The sequence below is a fragment of the Amblyomma americanum genome, chromosome 9 (assembly GCF_052857255.1).
Source record: "Amblyomma americanum isolate KBUSLIRL-KWMA chromosome 9, ASM5285725v1, whole genome shotgun sequence".
Taxonomy (NCBI): domain Eukaryota; kingdom Metazoa; phylum Arthropoda; class Arachnida; order Ixodida; family Ixodidae; genus Amblyomma; species Amblyomma americanum.
Window position 1 is genome coordinate 111,606,070 of NC_135505.1, and position 12,823 is coordinate 111,618,892.

Genomic DNA, 12,823 nt, shown 5'->3' on the forward strand with positions numbered 1-12,823 from the left:
TGCGCGAAATATATGGATGACCTCGAGGCGGCGAAGGTGTAGTGCGGTAACGGCCTGACAATCCTCGTGTTTCTTGTCCACCGTCTTTACGGCGTATACGCCACTACCAGCTCAGCCGACAGGCCGGCCGTGCTGCTACGAACTGTCGACAGGCGGCGCTCACTGAACGATCCCGTGGCGATGTCCAACGGGTGCTGCCCCCTGGCAGCGACGAATACCCCAAAGGGGTTCACAAGAATCTTCCGATCGCTTGGCTTGCCGGCGGGCGCTCACCATTTAAGACATTAGCAATGCTCATGGCGAGTTCCCGTCCGCCACGGTCCGTATTATTATTACACGCGCCGCCCTTGCTTCTTCTGGCGTGCGGAGTACGCGAGGCTGCGTTTAACTGCCGTAGCCTGCGGGGGTGTCGACACGATAGGGATCGACCCGATTAGAAACTGGCGCCGTGTTTACGACGCTGCTTCATGGCCTCCCCGGAAGTGTGCCGCTTGACCAAGGCTTCCTGCCATGAGGTGTACTGCATGCCGCTGCGAGCTGTGTCGTCCGGTAAACGAACGAAGCGAAAAGAGATGGGAAACGACTGCCTGCCCAACACGCGGAAGGCGTTTTGCTGCGCCATGCCGGAATTGCGAAGTTTGATGTCCTGAAGCTGGACATGGGATCGGAGAGATGTCGGATTGATCTCGACCATCTGGAGCTCTCTAACATGCACTAGCATCGCACAGCACACGGATTTTTTTCTTTTGCGTTTCGCGAATATCGAAATGCGGTCGCCGATGCCGGGATGCCACCCGCGACTTCTGGCTTGGCAGCTGAACGCCTGGACCACTGAGCCGCCGCGGTGGATACCTGCTGTGTCGCACTGGTGCGAGTAGTGCCGACGATACAGCAGCAGGGAAAATGCGCAACTAAACAGGGGAAAAAAAATTGGAGGGGTCACTTAAGCTCCGCCTTAACGGTATGACGCGACAGCGTAGTGGGTTAATTGCCATATATGCGGAAGGCCATTCTCTACATTCTTAGATCCGTGGGAGTCCTCATACTCCTCCTGGCGCAGTGTTGCAGCGGTTAAGCGATACGCCTCTGCCCTGCGATGGCAGGTGCTCTTCCCGACCGACCAATCATTAATTTAACTGCCACCTGCCACGGTGGGCAGTTTGCTCATCATCCGGTGGGTAGGTTGTGATGACGCTGCAAGGTCGCGTGACGCGCATAGTGGCCCACCTGCCTCCTTGGTTGATATCTGGGGACCACCTACCAGAGCCATGCTCGTGATTTTTCGTTCAAAACGCTGACTCCGGATTTTCTGCGTAACGGGGTATTTAACGACATTGCTTTAAAAATGCGCAGAAAGTGTCTGAACTATATATATGCAAATCAGCAGGTCTGCTAATGGGAGAAACAGTAACTCGGGGATCTCGTACGCTTTGTACGACCGATGACGATGTTTCTTATCTGCGCTGAGAGATGTGCAACGATGGGAATGCACACCGGGCACAGCCAAGAAGCAGTCATTGTTCTCCGGGCATGTAATGAGAAGCGTTGAGGGATTTTCCTTTTTTTTTCCTTACGTATGTAGGTCCCACACTACGAACCAGGTCCTGGTCACCTCAGGACAAATGCCTCGCTCTGTGTTCTCCAATCAATGCTGCCCTTCGAAAGCCGCTCCTGCTACACATTATCGTCGGTGATCAAAAACGTTGGTGGTCACGTGGGTTTGCAAATCTCTTACGCGACAAGTTCGTCCGCTGGCCTGTACGCCAGTCACTCCTCCACGATTTGCCCTCAAGCAGCCCGTCAGGTTCCCGGTCACCGATCGCTGTCAGGTGACTAGAGACGTCGGGATTTTGCTTCTTCCTTGTTTCACAAGCCACTCGATGTCGATTTTCGTGCGTATGGAAATGCTTTCTTGCCCGGAATTGAAAGCCACGAAACGACGTCCCACGGATTGCCTATGGTCGAAACTTTGTGGGTGCCACCTTCATGCGCCGAGGAAATAGATGACATCCTGTGCTGGTCTCGAAAATTTCGTGACCGCACCAGTTTAACTGCTGCGTATTGCGAACACACACACTCGAACATGTTTACTCTCGACTGATTCAGATGAGAAGAGCACGCAGCGTACTCGTATAGCGTGCAAATTCGTGCGGACAGCCACGCGTCGCGCGTGACTTTTTAGAGGTGAGTGTTAAAAAGGATGAAGTAATAAAAAAAGGCTTAAAAGGAGCGCAGACGCACGCGCGAGGTGTGTGGCGTCTCGTGCGAAGTCACGGTCCATTATTCACGCGCACGATATTCGTCCGCGCGAAGTCGAGACAATGACGCACGCGCCGAGAGCCACTGCGCAGAGAAGCAGAGAGAGAGAGAGAGAAAGCGGGACTTCTACTGTTTTGTGGGCGGGCGTGTGTCTGGCACGTTTTTCGTTGCGTGCGTTGGGTGCCAATGGCGTTGGCGGCGGCACTTGTGGCGAACGCGCTCTTCACTGTTACGGAGGAGCTTTTCCTCGCTCTTTCTTTATTTTCCGTTATCCGCTGTATTTCCCCGAGGGTCGGAATATGATCAGCTTCCTTCGAAGTGATGCGAGTGAGGAGTTGCAGTGTGGAAAGGTTGAGAATGTTCAATAAAACGGAGAGTTGAGCTAGTTGGTACATACTGCTGGGAATAACGGCGCCGAGTCGAGGGACAACGAAAGAAGACGACGCAAGGGAACTAACAAGGGAAATCAGTGAAGCGTTTTACATTCGCAAAACGTTGACTCGTCCATGAGGCACCAACTTTGTAACAGTTCGTGACTGTGAACTAATGTGTCTCGATTCAAGTGATTGATGTATCACTATGGCTTTTGGTTTCGCGCACGCGCTCCTGGTTGTCAAAGGAGTATATTTTGCGTGTTTTTTTTTCTAAGAAACTTTCAGTTGATAGTCAGCGCCTGTCCTGTTGTCTTCTTTCTTTGTCCCTCGTCTCAGCCCTGTTATTCCCAGCAGTTGAGAATGTTGAGGAAGGGTTGAACTGAAGGTCAGGGCACCGAAGCGAAGGACAACGACGTGGGGGGGAGTCTTTGTCAAAAAATGGGTGCCTGGAGTGGGGTTTTCTTACAAAAATCCTCCCTCCCACCCGAATCTTTCATTGAAAGGGGGAGGGGAAGGAGGTTGCAGCGGGTGTTTGTATGCGATGGTGTGACTGTGCCAACAGCGCACTTCCTAAGCTCGTAATCCGCCTGGCAGATGCAAGACTGCGATTAATTCGCGCCAGGTGTTTACAGCGGGTAGCAAAATAAAGGAATTTAATGCGCGCCCAGAGAGCGGATTTATTTTTGTAAGATGCCATGGGTATCACCGTGTAGCTCGGCATCGAGGCTTTCTAATCCCGGCGCAAACGACGCCAGGTCACGATTTTCGCGGGATTGGTTGTGCGGGTGTTTTGGAAACCGCACTAGAGCGGTGTACCAGCGGCGCATTTAGGGTGAGATGTGCTAGCCGGCGGTCGCTAGAGGTCGCTAGAGTAATGGAAACGTTTGGCGGCAGTCGGGACGCAGGCTTGCGGGCTTTTCTTACACCCGAGAAAGAATGTAGGGAGATTCACAATAGGGTTCGTCTATTCTAAGACGGCAGCGGTGGCCTGTGGTTGAGCAATCCGCCTCGCATGCGGGAGGTGCGGGGTTCGATCCCCAGTGCCGCCGGGTACCCACCGGTGACACAAAGGTATAAGCTTCCCCCGGCGTGATGCTCGGCTTAATCAGGGTGAAGTGCCTGGGAAATGGGTCTTTGACCCCACCTTGAGCAAACGAAAAATACCTTGTGCCATGGCTCTCTTTGGCCGCAAATGCCCTTGCGCCATAAAAATTCACTATCATCATCTTATTTTAAAACTCTCTAATGCCTGTTTGTATAGGGCCCGGTACGCTATGGTCGCTAGATTTCCTGTGAAGATTATAGCGTGGGCTCTCGGATCCCGTAGCGCTTTGTTGAGTCAGTGGATGCTTCGCTGCGGATGTCTGAAATGTTTGGAAGGAGCCACACATGCATCGATTCAATGCGTTAGCGGTAAATCTATTCTTCTCACTGCTCTGGGGAGCAAAGTGGAAGTGCTGCTCATGTCTGCTGTATCTTGTTTTTTTTTTTTTTTTGTAAAGATCCTGGCCATGGGGTTGGGTCATAAAGAAAGCGATGAAATGTGTGTGTATCGCGGCGGGAGGTCACACTGGCGCCACTTTGTGCGGGAGAGAGAAACACCACCGGAATGGTTGGAGACGACAGTAATGAAGATATGGTCAAAGCCGGTCGTAAGCTGAACCTAGACTATAAATACGTCTTACGTTCGGTGGACGATATTTGTTGCCGCGCGCTCTCCAGGTCCATACGTTAAGCGATAAAGTAGTACAGGGGTATGATGCATGTATCGCACACCTCAGCACCTTTCACTTCTTCACCTCAGTTCCCTCACGACACTTCGCTTTCAATTACGCCTGAAATCCTTGGTTCTGCCGCGGCAGTGCGACACGTGACAGCTACTGGACAATTTGCAGTGGGTCGCTGCTCGACATCTTAGATTTACCTAATATCTTTTTATATGTCTCTGCCCTGAGGGCTGGAAATAGCCTGTGTGCGATTATTTTTGTTCAGTGAAAATATTTCGAAGCACGAAAATTCTTGGCTTACACGAACTGCTGTTTTTACCGAATGTGGTCTCGGGTAACTGATAATATATGGGGGGGGGGGGGGGGGGGATGCAAGAAAATCCTCACTAGTGGCCACTGTTCATTAAAAAGGCCCTACCACTGTGGGGGTGAAGCAATTTAGTTGAAACTATTTACTGAGGTGAAGAAGAAGAATTGAAACTAAAATTGGTGGTCAGTCACCCTAATCCTGGAGCCCATTGGATCTTGCATCCTCTGTATAGTACTTGTGGTTAGCCATACTGCTGAACTTAAGTATCTGAGGTGGAAAGTATTTCCTCCCACGGCTCAGTTCGTCGGTTCTTTTATCATTTCTATTTCTGTGTTGTGGGGGAAGCATGAAGGCAATATGAGACAATGAATACAGAGCATGAGATGAATTGGAAGTATGGAGTAGAATCAACCAACTGTGCGAATGAACAACTAAGACTTAGGTTACTCATCAACTCGCATGCGAACTGTGGACTTGCAATGACCAAAACAAGCTCCTCAGTTGCGCAAGTAACTGGAAGTGCGAAGCAGTAAGCTGTATTAGATAGCGTCGCGTCGCAGCAAGTCGTGTTTGCTGCTCACGGAGCGCCGTGACCTGTCTTCCGCCGTGGCCTCCCCGCGCCCCTACCAGACCAGCCCGTCTTGGCTCGTCTTCGGGCTTGGCACGACAGCGCGAAGACAGGAGCCAAGACGGGGGACCACAGGTCACGGTTCCTCGGTACGAGAGGACGCCGCGTCTGCGCTTGTGCAACTTGCAGCCGTCAGACAGGCGGGTAGCGTCGTCACGACCACACCGTGTGTGTGCATAGCGGGCGTTGTCCTCGCGTCGCTCCTGTCAGCAGTCTTTACCATGTTGGTGGCGTCGTGGACCTTGGAGTCCCCTGTGTTGCAGGGCCGCCGAAGGCTTCTGGCCCCTGTGCTGCTTACGCAATGTTTCCGCCGCCTCGTCTGCTGCTTCTGTCGGCGACTCTCTGCCCATCACGATTTCTCTCCTTTCGCGCCTTTGACGTCACGCGCTTTCTTCACCTGGCCGTTTCTTGCCCGGCGTGTCCGCGGCGGAAGCACAACGTGCGAGGGATGGACGAAGCCCCCGTGAAATGCAAGCGGGAACAGCTGTCAGATGTCCACTCCAGCTATGCTGAATAGGCGTGTGAAATAAGTATGCGGACTATAGTGCGGGCAGGTTTTCGTACTAGGCGGGTGAAATATGTGCCCGTAGCATATGTGGGCAGAATAAGTGTGAACCTTCGCACGTACGTTGAAGACTTCTGAATATGTGCGGGATAGGAGTGTTGGGGATAAGTCCACGGAATAAGTGTGCCGGACAAGTTTGAAGCTCTGGCTTCTGCCTCATCGTAGCCGCTGAGTTCGCTGCAATTTCTGCAGTCACGGGGCGACCAGACATGCTTCCTGTGGCTGCCGTAATGACACCAGCGGGGAGGAAAAAGAAAATGTATAGCTTGTGAACTCGAATGAAATGTGCTAAAAGGAGGGAAAGAGAAGCTTGCATACGGATGGAGGTGGGTGGAGTGGAAACTCTTGGCGTTTCATAGGAGGCACTGGCTGTATGCACCACAGCCATAATTATTAAATATTTGCAGAACGTTGCGTGTCTCTGTGCACGTATGTTTATAATATGTTTTCTTTTTTCTTTGCTTTTGCAGGTGAGTGCTGCCGCGGCTTTTCTTTCTTTTTTGGTTTGGGATCCCAGCAGAGTCCTTTGGAGCGGAAGGCTGGCGCCGGCTGCAAATTGTGAGTGGACATGATGCACAGCTGTATTGGCTGTTATTGGTCATGCTGCAGTAATGAGTGGACGTACGTCTGCCTTGCGGTGTTTGCACATGATGCGAAAGCTGACTGCTTGCGCGGCGGCTACTCTCATCTGTCACGTGGTATTTGAGAGAGTTAAATCATGTCAGTTGCGCCAGCTAGGTTAAACCACGGAAACATGGTGAAGCTAACAGCGTGAAACGACTTACAGACGAGAAATAATCATCCAATATGATACGCTGCGATGAATATATAGCAAGTAGAATTTTATGACTCTGACTCCATGCATGAATACGCGGGTGATGCCAGAATATTACCTCTTTGGTACTAGGCGCGAACACACACAGAACACAAGGAAGGAAACGGGACAAAGCGCCACTTACAACTGCTTTATTCGGAGGCACGTCACACACACTTTTTTATACACACAAGAAACACAATCAAATCAGGATCGATAAGCACGTGCACTGGTTAAAAATTTCTTTTCCGCCTTATATAAAGAAACGGATGGATCACTGACGCACATGTTTACACTAGAAACAGAAAAGAGGCAACCAAAATGAACACTTAAGAAATTCTCGAGGGAACCAGGCTCATTCCGGAACAACCACCCCAGTACAACGTGGGATGTTCAAACGGCCAACGTGTCGCTCCGTTAGCGCCGTAAACTCCGTCAGTGGTAGTGTTTATCGACGTACTGCCGCTCCAGATGAGCGGATCAGTTACACCTCTGCCCCCGCAGTCTGCACTCTCTCCTTTGTTTTTGGTGGCTCTCGAGGAGAAGCCGTGATTCAAGGCTCCCTGCTGCAATCCTTTTCCCAACGCCACGGCACCGCAAAAAAAAAAAAAAGAAAAGAAACTTGCGTGGTTCAAGGTGCTGGCGCTGCAAACGAGCCACCGGGGGGCTCATCATCTGCTTCCTTGCCCGCTTCTCGTAATGCGCGCCCAGCGGGTGTTTTGTAAACGGACGGCCCCCTTTCCGCCCGTGCCCGGAGTAGAGCCGGCTTCTCGCTCAGCACTCGCTCGAGAGGTTCCCCGCCGAGGGTATTTACCGGTCTCGTAAGCCGCCCGTTGGGCCTGCGTGCTAGCCGCACGTGACCATGTGGCTTGCGGAGCCACATCCGTGATGTCGTGACTACCTTCTTCTAGTGTAAGCTCATCTCGGAGCAGATCCGCACAGACTATGCTAGACTACATGCTCGCCATGGTCGGCGTGGCCAAGGTTGCGTGCTGCTCGTTGATGCCGCAGTCACGTCACGTATGGTCAGGCAGATGAATGGCCTTTGGCGAGACAGACGTGCGTGCGTGCTGTGTGTGCTTTTTCCAAGTCGCATCTCCGTGGGGTCCGTATAACCGCTGCTCCGTGCTTCGCTGTATAGCATTGCAGGAAGTGATCTCTTGGCGCACTTGCTTGTTTGTGGCCTGAAAATGGACGATGCTGGGTCCTTCGGCATTGAAAGAAGCCCCTTTCCGTGCCTGTCGTTTATGTGAACTGAACTCGCGTCTACTATGCGAGTTTGGGTGTTTGCTGCGATTGGGATGCCTATTTTTAGCGTCGATGCAACGACGTCGATTGCGGTCTTCCGTCTTTGCTGCTGGCTGCTGTTCATGTTTACTGCCGCTCCGAGAACGGCTGCGTTAGACTAATTGCCGTCCGCACCAAACTGATTAAACGGCTCCAAGGACCCCTCAGCTGCGTTGTCGTCACAGTACCAAGCTGCTGTGTCTTTGTGTAAGCTAGTTTATTGGATGAAAAATCAAATGTTGGTGACAAATGTAGTTTAGACTATGCTGTTGGCGTCTAGAGCGTAGTTTTGCGTTATCGCGAAAAAAAAAATCATTGTGTGTAGCTCGCTTTGCTGGACCTTTTTCCTTGTTCTGTGCGATTTTTATTCCTTTTAATTTTCCTCTCTTTTCCTTATTTCTACATCATCTCGCTTTCCTTTCTCTTTTTTTTTCTAGCGGATGCAGGTGTTGTGCGTTTCTCTACCTTTTTATTCTAGTATGTGTCACCAACTAGCCCAGCAACAAGGTTTATGTTTTCTAGTCGGCATTTTGCAGTTTGTACCCTTTTACCTTTTCTTGTGTCTGTTGATACGCTCTAAACGGGAATACGCCTATGTGGGAGTAAAAAAGAGAGTAATCTCTCCTGGCGCACTCCCCTTTATAAAGGGAGTGCGCTGGAGTACAACTTACTCTTTTTACTCCTTTCTGTATGGAGCGTAGTTTGAAACTACGGAATAATAGCAGTGTAACATACGTCAGTAGAGGTCCAACGTATACAGGCTCCGAGTTATTCGGCAAGGAACCAGCGCAGATGCAGAGCGCGTGATGAAGACTTAGGCGTTGACGTAATCTTCAGTTGCGCGCACCGGGACGCCCAAAGCATGCATCAAGAACCCTTCTTCCGTCAGTGGGCCGGATCGTCAGTCTCTTCCTGGTGCGAATCTTCGAGGCGCCCTCGCACTCATTGGAGCGACGGCACAGCAGTTTGGCTTGTCCCGTATACCTGCGCGCGAAATTACCGTACTTACCGCGTCCGTACAGCTTGCCGCCTCTGTGCGGACGCTGGAAATCGGTGCCGGTCGGGGTTTCCAGCCTGCGCTTATACCCCTCCCTCGGGAACCGTTGTGTATGACGCGTCGGCGGTGATATTGGGGACGAATAGCCCACAGGCACTTTCGAGCTCTTTTTTTCTCTATCTCTTAGCCTGCGGCCTGTTCCGAGCACGTATGCAATCGGGATAAAGTACGAAAAAACAAGAAAAACTGAACGCCGTCTATTTGTGCACTCTATACGTTCGGCCGATTGAAACGATCAGGTTGTTTGTTGTACAGTGTTCGGAGGTCTCCGTGTCAGCAGGAGACGGCTGCTATGTGTAGGGCAGCGTCTGGCCTCATCGAGGTGTCGTCCCCTTTCTGTGGCGATGAAAGGCTGGCATTGACAATTCTTGCGTGAGGAGCGGGTGGGGAGCGCGCACCTGCAGATCAGGAAGACAGTCTGGGGGATGCAGCTGTCGCGAGAACCGGTCGCACCATAGCGTGCGCGAACCATGCGGTGCTTTCTTCTCGCCTCAAGCTCTGATGCATACTCACTCCTATAGTATTCTGTGTAGAGTGTATAGAAGAAGCGACATGGTTTACAACCGGAAGCATGGACGTTCGTGTAGAGAAATATCTTCAGTCACTGGGGTCAGGGCAGTGTCGAGTGAACTGTCCTCTTGTACACGCTAAAAACGAATACGCCTATATTGGAGTAAAAAGACAGTAATATATCCTCTAGAACACACCCTACTATGAAAGGGTTTACGCTGGAGTACAATTTACCCCCTTTTTACCCCTTTATGTTTAGCTGGTTTAAGGGGGTTTAACTTCCCAAAGCTATGAGGGACGCCGTAGTGAAGAGCTCCGGAAATTTCGGCCACCTGGGGGTTCTTTAACGTGCACTGACATCGCTCAGTACACGGACCTCTAGAATTTTGCCTCCATCCAAATTCGACAATTTACCCCCTTTTTGCCCCTTCCTGTTTAGATGGTTTAAGGGGGTTTAACGTCCCAAAGCTATGAGGGACGCTGTAGTGAAGGGCTCCGGAAATTTCGGCCACCTGGGGTTCTTTAACGTGCACTGACATCGCTCAGTACACGGACGTCTAGAATTTTGCCGCCATTTAAATTCGACCACCGCGGCCGGGATCGAACCCGCGTCTTTCGGGTCAGCTGCCGAGCTCCATTATGACAGCGCACGTTAAAGAGCCCGAAATGGTCGAACTTATCCGGAGCCCTCCACTACGGCGTCCCTCATAGCCTGAGTCGCATTGGGAAGTTAAACCCCCATAAAAGCAGTGCAAAACCAAACTTTACTTTGCGGCTGAATGGTTTGAGGTCGCCGGTATATGGACTGTCGGTTCATATGCCACTGCAGTAATGTGCGCACTGTTGCCTCAATTAAGAGCCACGGCAGTCGTTGACTTTGGCGCACTCGACCCCATATGATGCGGGGTTAACTCACTGCTAACTCTGGAATTTCCGGGCGTCTGATAAATTTTCCGAACCATACAGCATTTCGCCGCTACTGTTAAAAACGAGCTAGCTTTGTGCAAAAAAAAAAAAACGATATTTAGGGACAATTTTTAAAACGCTTCATTGCCTTGACTTCTGAACGCTTCAATGCATTACAACTGGGTCCATGTTGTGCACATTTACTAAGTAGATAAATTCTATGATTCCATCCGCTCGACTTCAGCTGATGAGGTAGCAGGTGAGTTGAAAGCTCACTCGCCGCGATGCCCAAGTGGCGTTGGCATTCGGCTGCTCAATTTAGTCCCCAGAAAATGTCGCCTCTGGCCGCACGTGGACGCGAAGTTTTTCGATGGTTAGATTTTCGCCAATGTCACCTTTCTTCTCGTAGAATGTTACAAAACCGAATAACTTCTTGTTCCTGCTCGGAGTCTTAGTACTTTTTTATTCCTTTAACCCGCCGCGGTGGCTGAGTGGTTATGGCGCTCAGCTGCTGACCCGAAAGACGCGGGTTCGATCCTGGCCGCGGCGGCGGAATTTCTATGAAGGCGAAATTCTGGAGGCCCGTGTACTGTGCGGTGTCAGTGCACGTTAAAGAACCCCAGGTGGTCGAAATTTCCGGAGCCCTTCACTACGGCGTCCCTCATAGCCTCAGTCGCTTTGGGACGTTAAACCCCAAACCAAACCAAACCTTTCATTCCTTTATTTAGCACGGCTGTTTAATACCGCGTTCGCAGCCAAGGGTGTGTAGCGGAGTAGCCAGGAGGCTCTGTTTCCTGACTGCTCGGCACTTTGTGAGGAAGTTCCTGCCCTTACAGGTCGGGCTGCAGTCCTGCCTTTAAGGCGGCCACGTTAAGCCTAAGCCAGAGATTGTATATATTCCCGCAGAAAATAATGGCGACTCTCACCGCTTGCTAGCTGCAGGCTGCCCTTATTTTTAGCGCTCTCGCGAATTTCTCCACCTCCGTTGTGTACGCCCGCCATCCGCACACCGACAGCGTACAGTCATTACGGGCCAATTAATTACACCGAACGGAGCGCGGCTAATTGCCTCGTGGTAGCTACCTTTTTTTTTTCCTGGCGCCGGCCGTGGGATCGGAGGAGTGCTTCGTACGCCCTAAGAATAAACGCATTGATTTCCTTCTCTCGAGGAGTCGTGATCCACTTTCTGAACTGGAACGTTGTACCTGTGCGCGCTCTTCTATGACACAGTGTGGCACATTGGATGATGGATAGAGTGCCATTCCTGTCCCGTGTAATAAGCTAGATGAACGTATACAGACGGTGGTGGAAGGAGGGGGAAAAAGTGGGTGGGAGTGGGGGTGTATAGTAGCCGCCCCTCGTTGTGGCTCCGTGATTGTGGCGTTCTGCTCTGCGCACGGAGGCCTCAAGATTGAATGCCTACTGTGGCGACCACATTTCGACGGAGGTGATGCGTATAATCTCGCGTCTCCTATGCTGTATGTGCCAGAACATGTTAAAGGTAACCTAACTAATTCGGATTCCTCCACTGTGGCTTCGCTCGAAGCCAGCATAAAGCTTCGTGTACGTACAACGTGCACCGTACTCATTTGTATCAGGGAATGGGCACGCCACTTTTTCAATAGCCCACTCTATTCCTTGTAGGATGTGGGCCTGTATGGTCACGTGATCCAAGCTTGGAGAGCTGTGAGGGGGAAACTAGAGTCACTAAATAAAGACTTAGAGTACCGGCACTCTTTTCTCCTATTGTTCTGTGCCGCCGCCACGATCATTGGTCAGTTTGCATCACGTGATATTTGTTTACACTGCGACGGTTCATGGGGGCTGCCATTTTGTGGCTTATGCATTTTCAGTCGGGCAACTGTGGTAGTCCTGGTGCTGCGACGCTGCGAGTGCTGCCGGTGACCGACTCAGTGACCAGGCATTCCGCGCCTCGCAGCATTTCAGCTCCGCACGACGAAAGCATAAACTGAAGGCAACAGCTGTACCGTTTGCATCTGAGCGGCTCCATGCCGTACGGCTACGATCCCCGCCGCAGCGCAGGGTGGCTAACAGCGTTGTTTACAAAATGGCCGGGCCAAAGTTAGCGGCGAGGTCGCCGAAGCGGCAATCTGGCAACAATGATTAACAACAAAATGGCCGCCCCTGCTTACCGCCGTGCTGCAGTGACGGTACTCTAAGTCCTTATTTAGTGACTCTAGGGGAAACGAGGGTGTTGCGGCTATAGCGCCCTCAGCTGTATGCCCTGGAGGAGGCCGCAGATTCTGGGAGTTCCATACTAGGAACTCCCAGCCGACGGGACAGGTCTTGAGAGTGCGGAGTGTGGTGGAGGGGCGCGAGCCGTGTAGGCACACGGGGACCGCATTGAGTCTATTTTCGTTTATTT

The 12,823-nt window shown here is 51.5% G+C and overlaps 1 protein-coding gene across 3 annotated transcripts in view; it reads left to right on the top strand.

Annotated features, from left to right (window-relative positions):
• MESR3 (misexpression suppressor of ras 3) overlaps window positions 1-12,823 on the top strand; it is a 214,952-nt gene that overhangs the window by 87,112 nt on the left and 115,017 nt on the right. Inside the window, exon 1 of one of the 3 annotated variants that reach the window (XM_077636886.1) lies at window positions 6,339-6,421. The exons of the other annotated variants lie outside the window; for them this stretch is intronic. The gene's annotated coding sequence lies outside the window, so the exon portion shown is untranslated. Of the gene's footprint in view, window positions 1-6,338; window positions 6,422-12,823 lie in introns of those variants that run through there. 3 annotated transcript variants of the gene reach the window in all.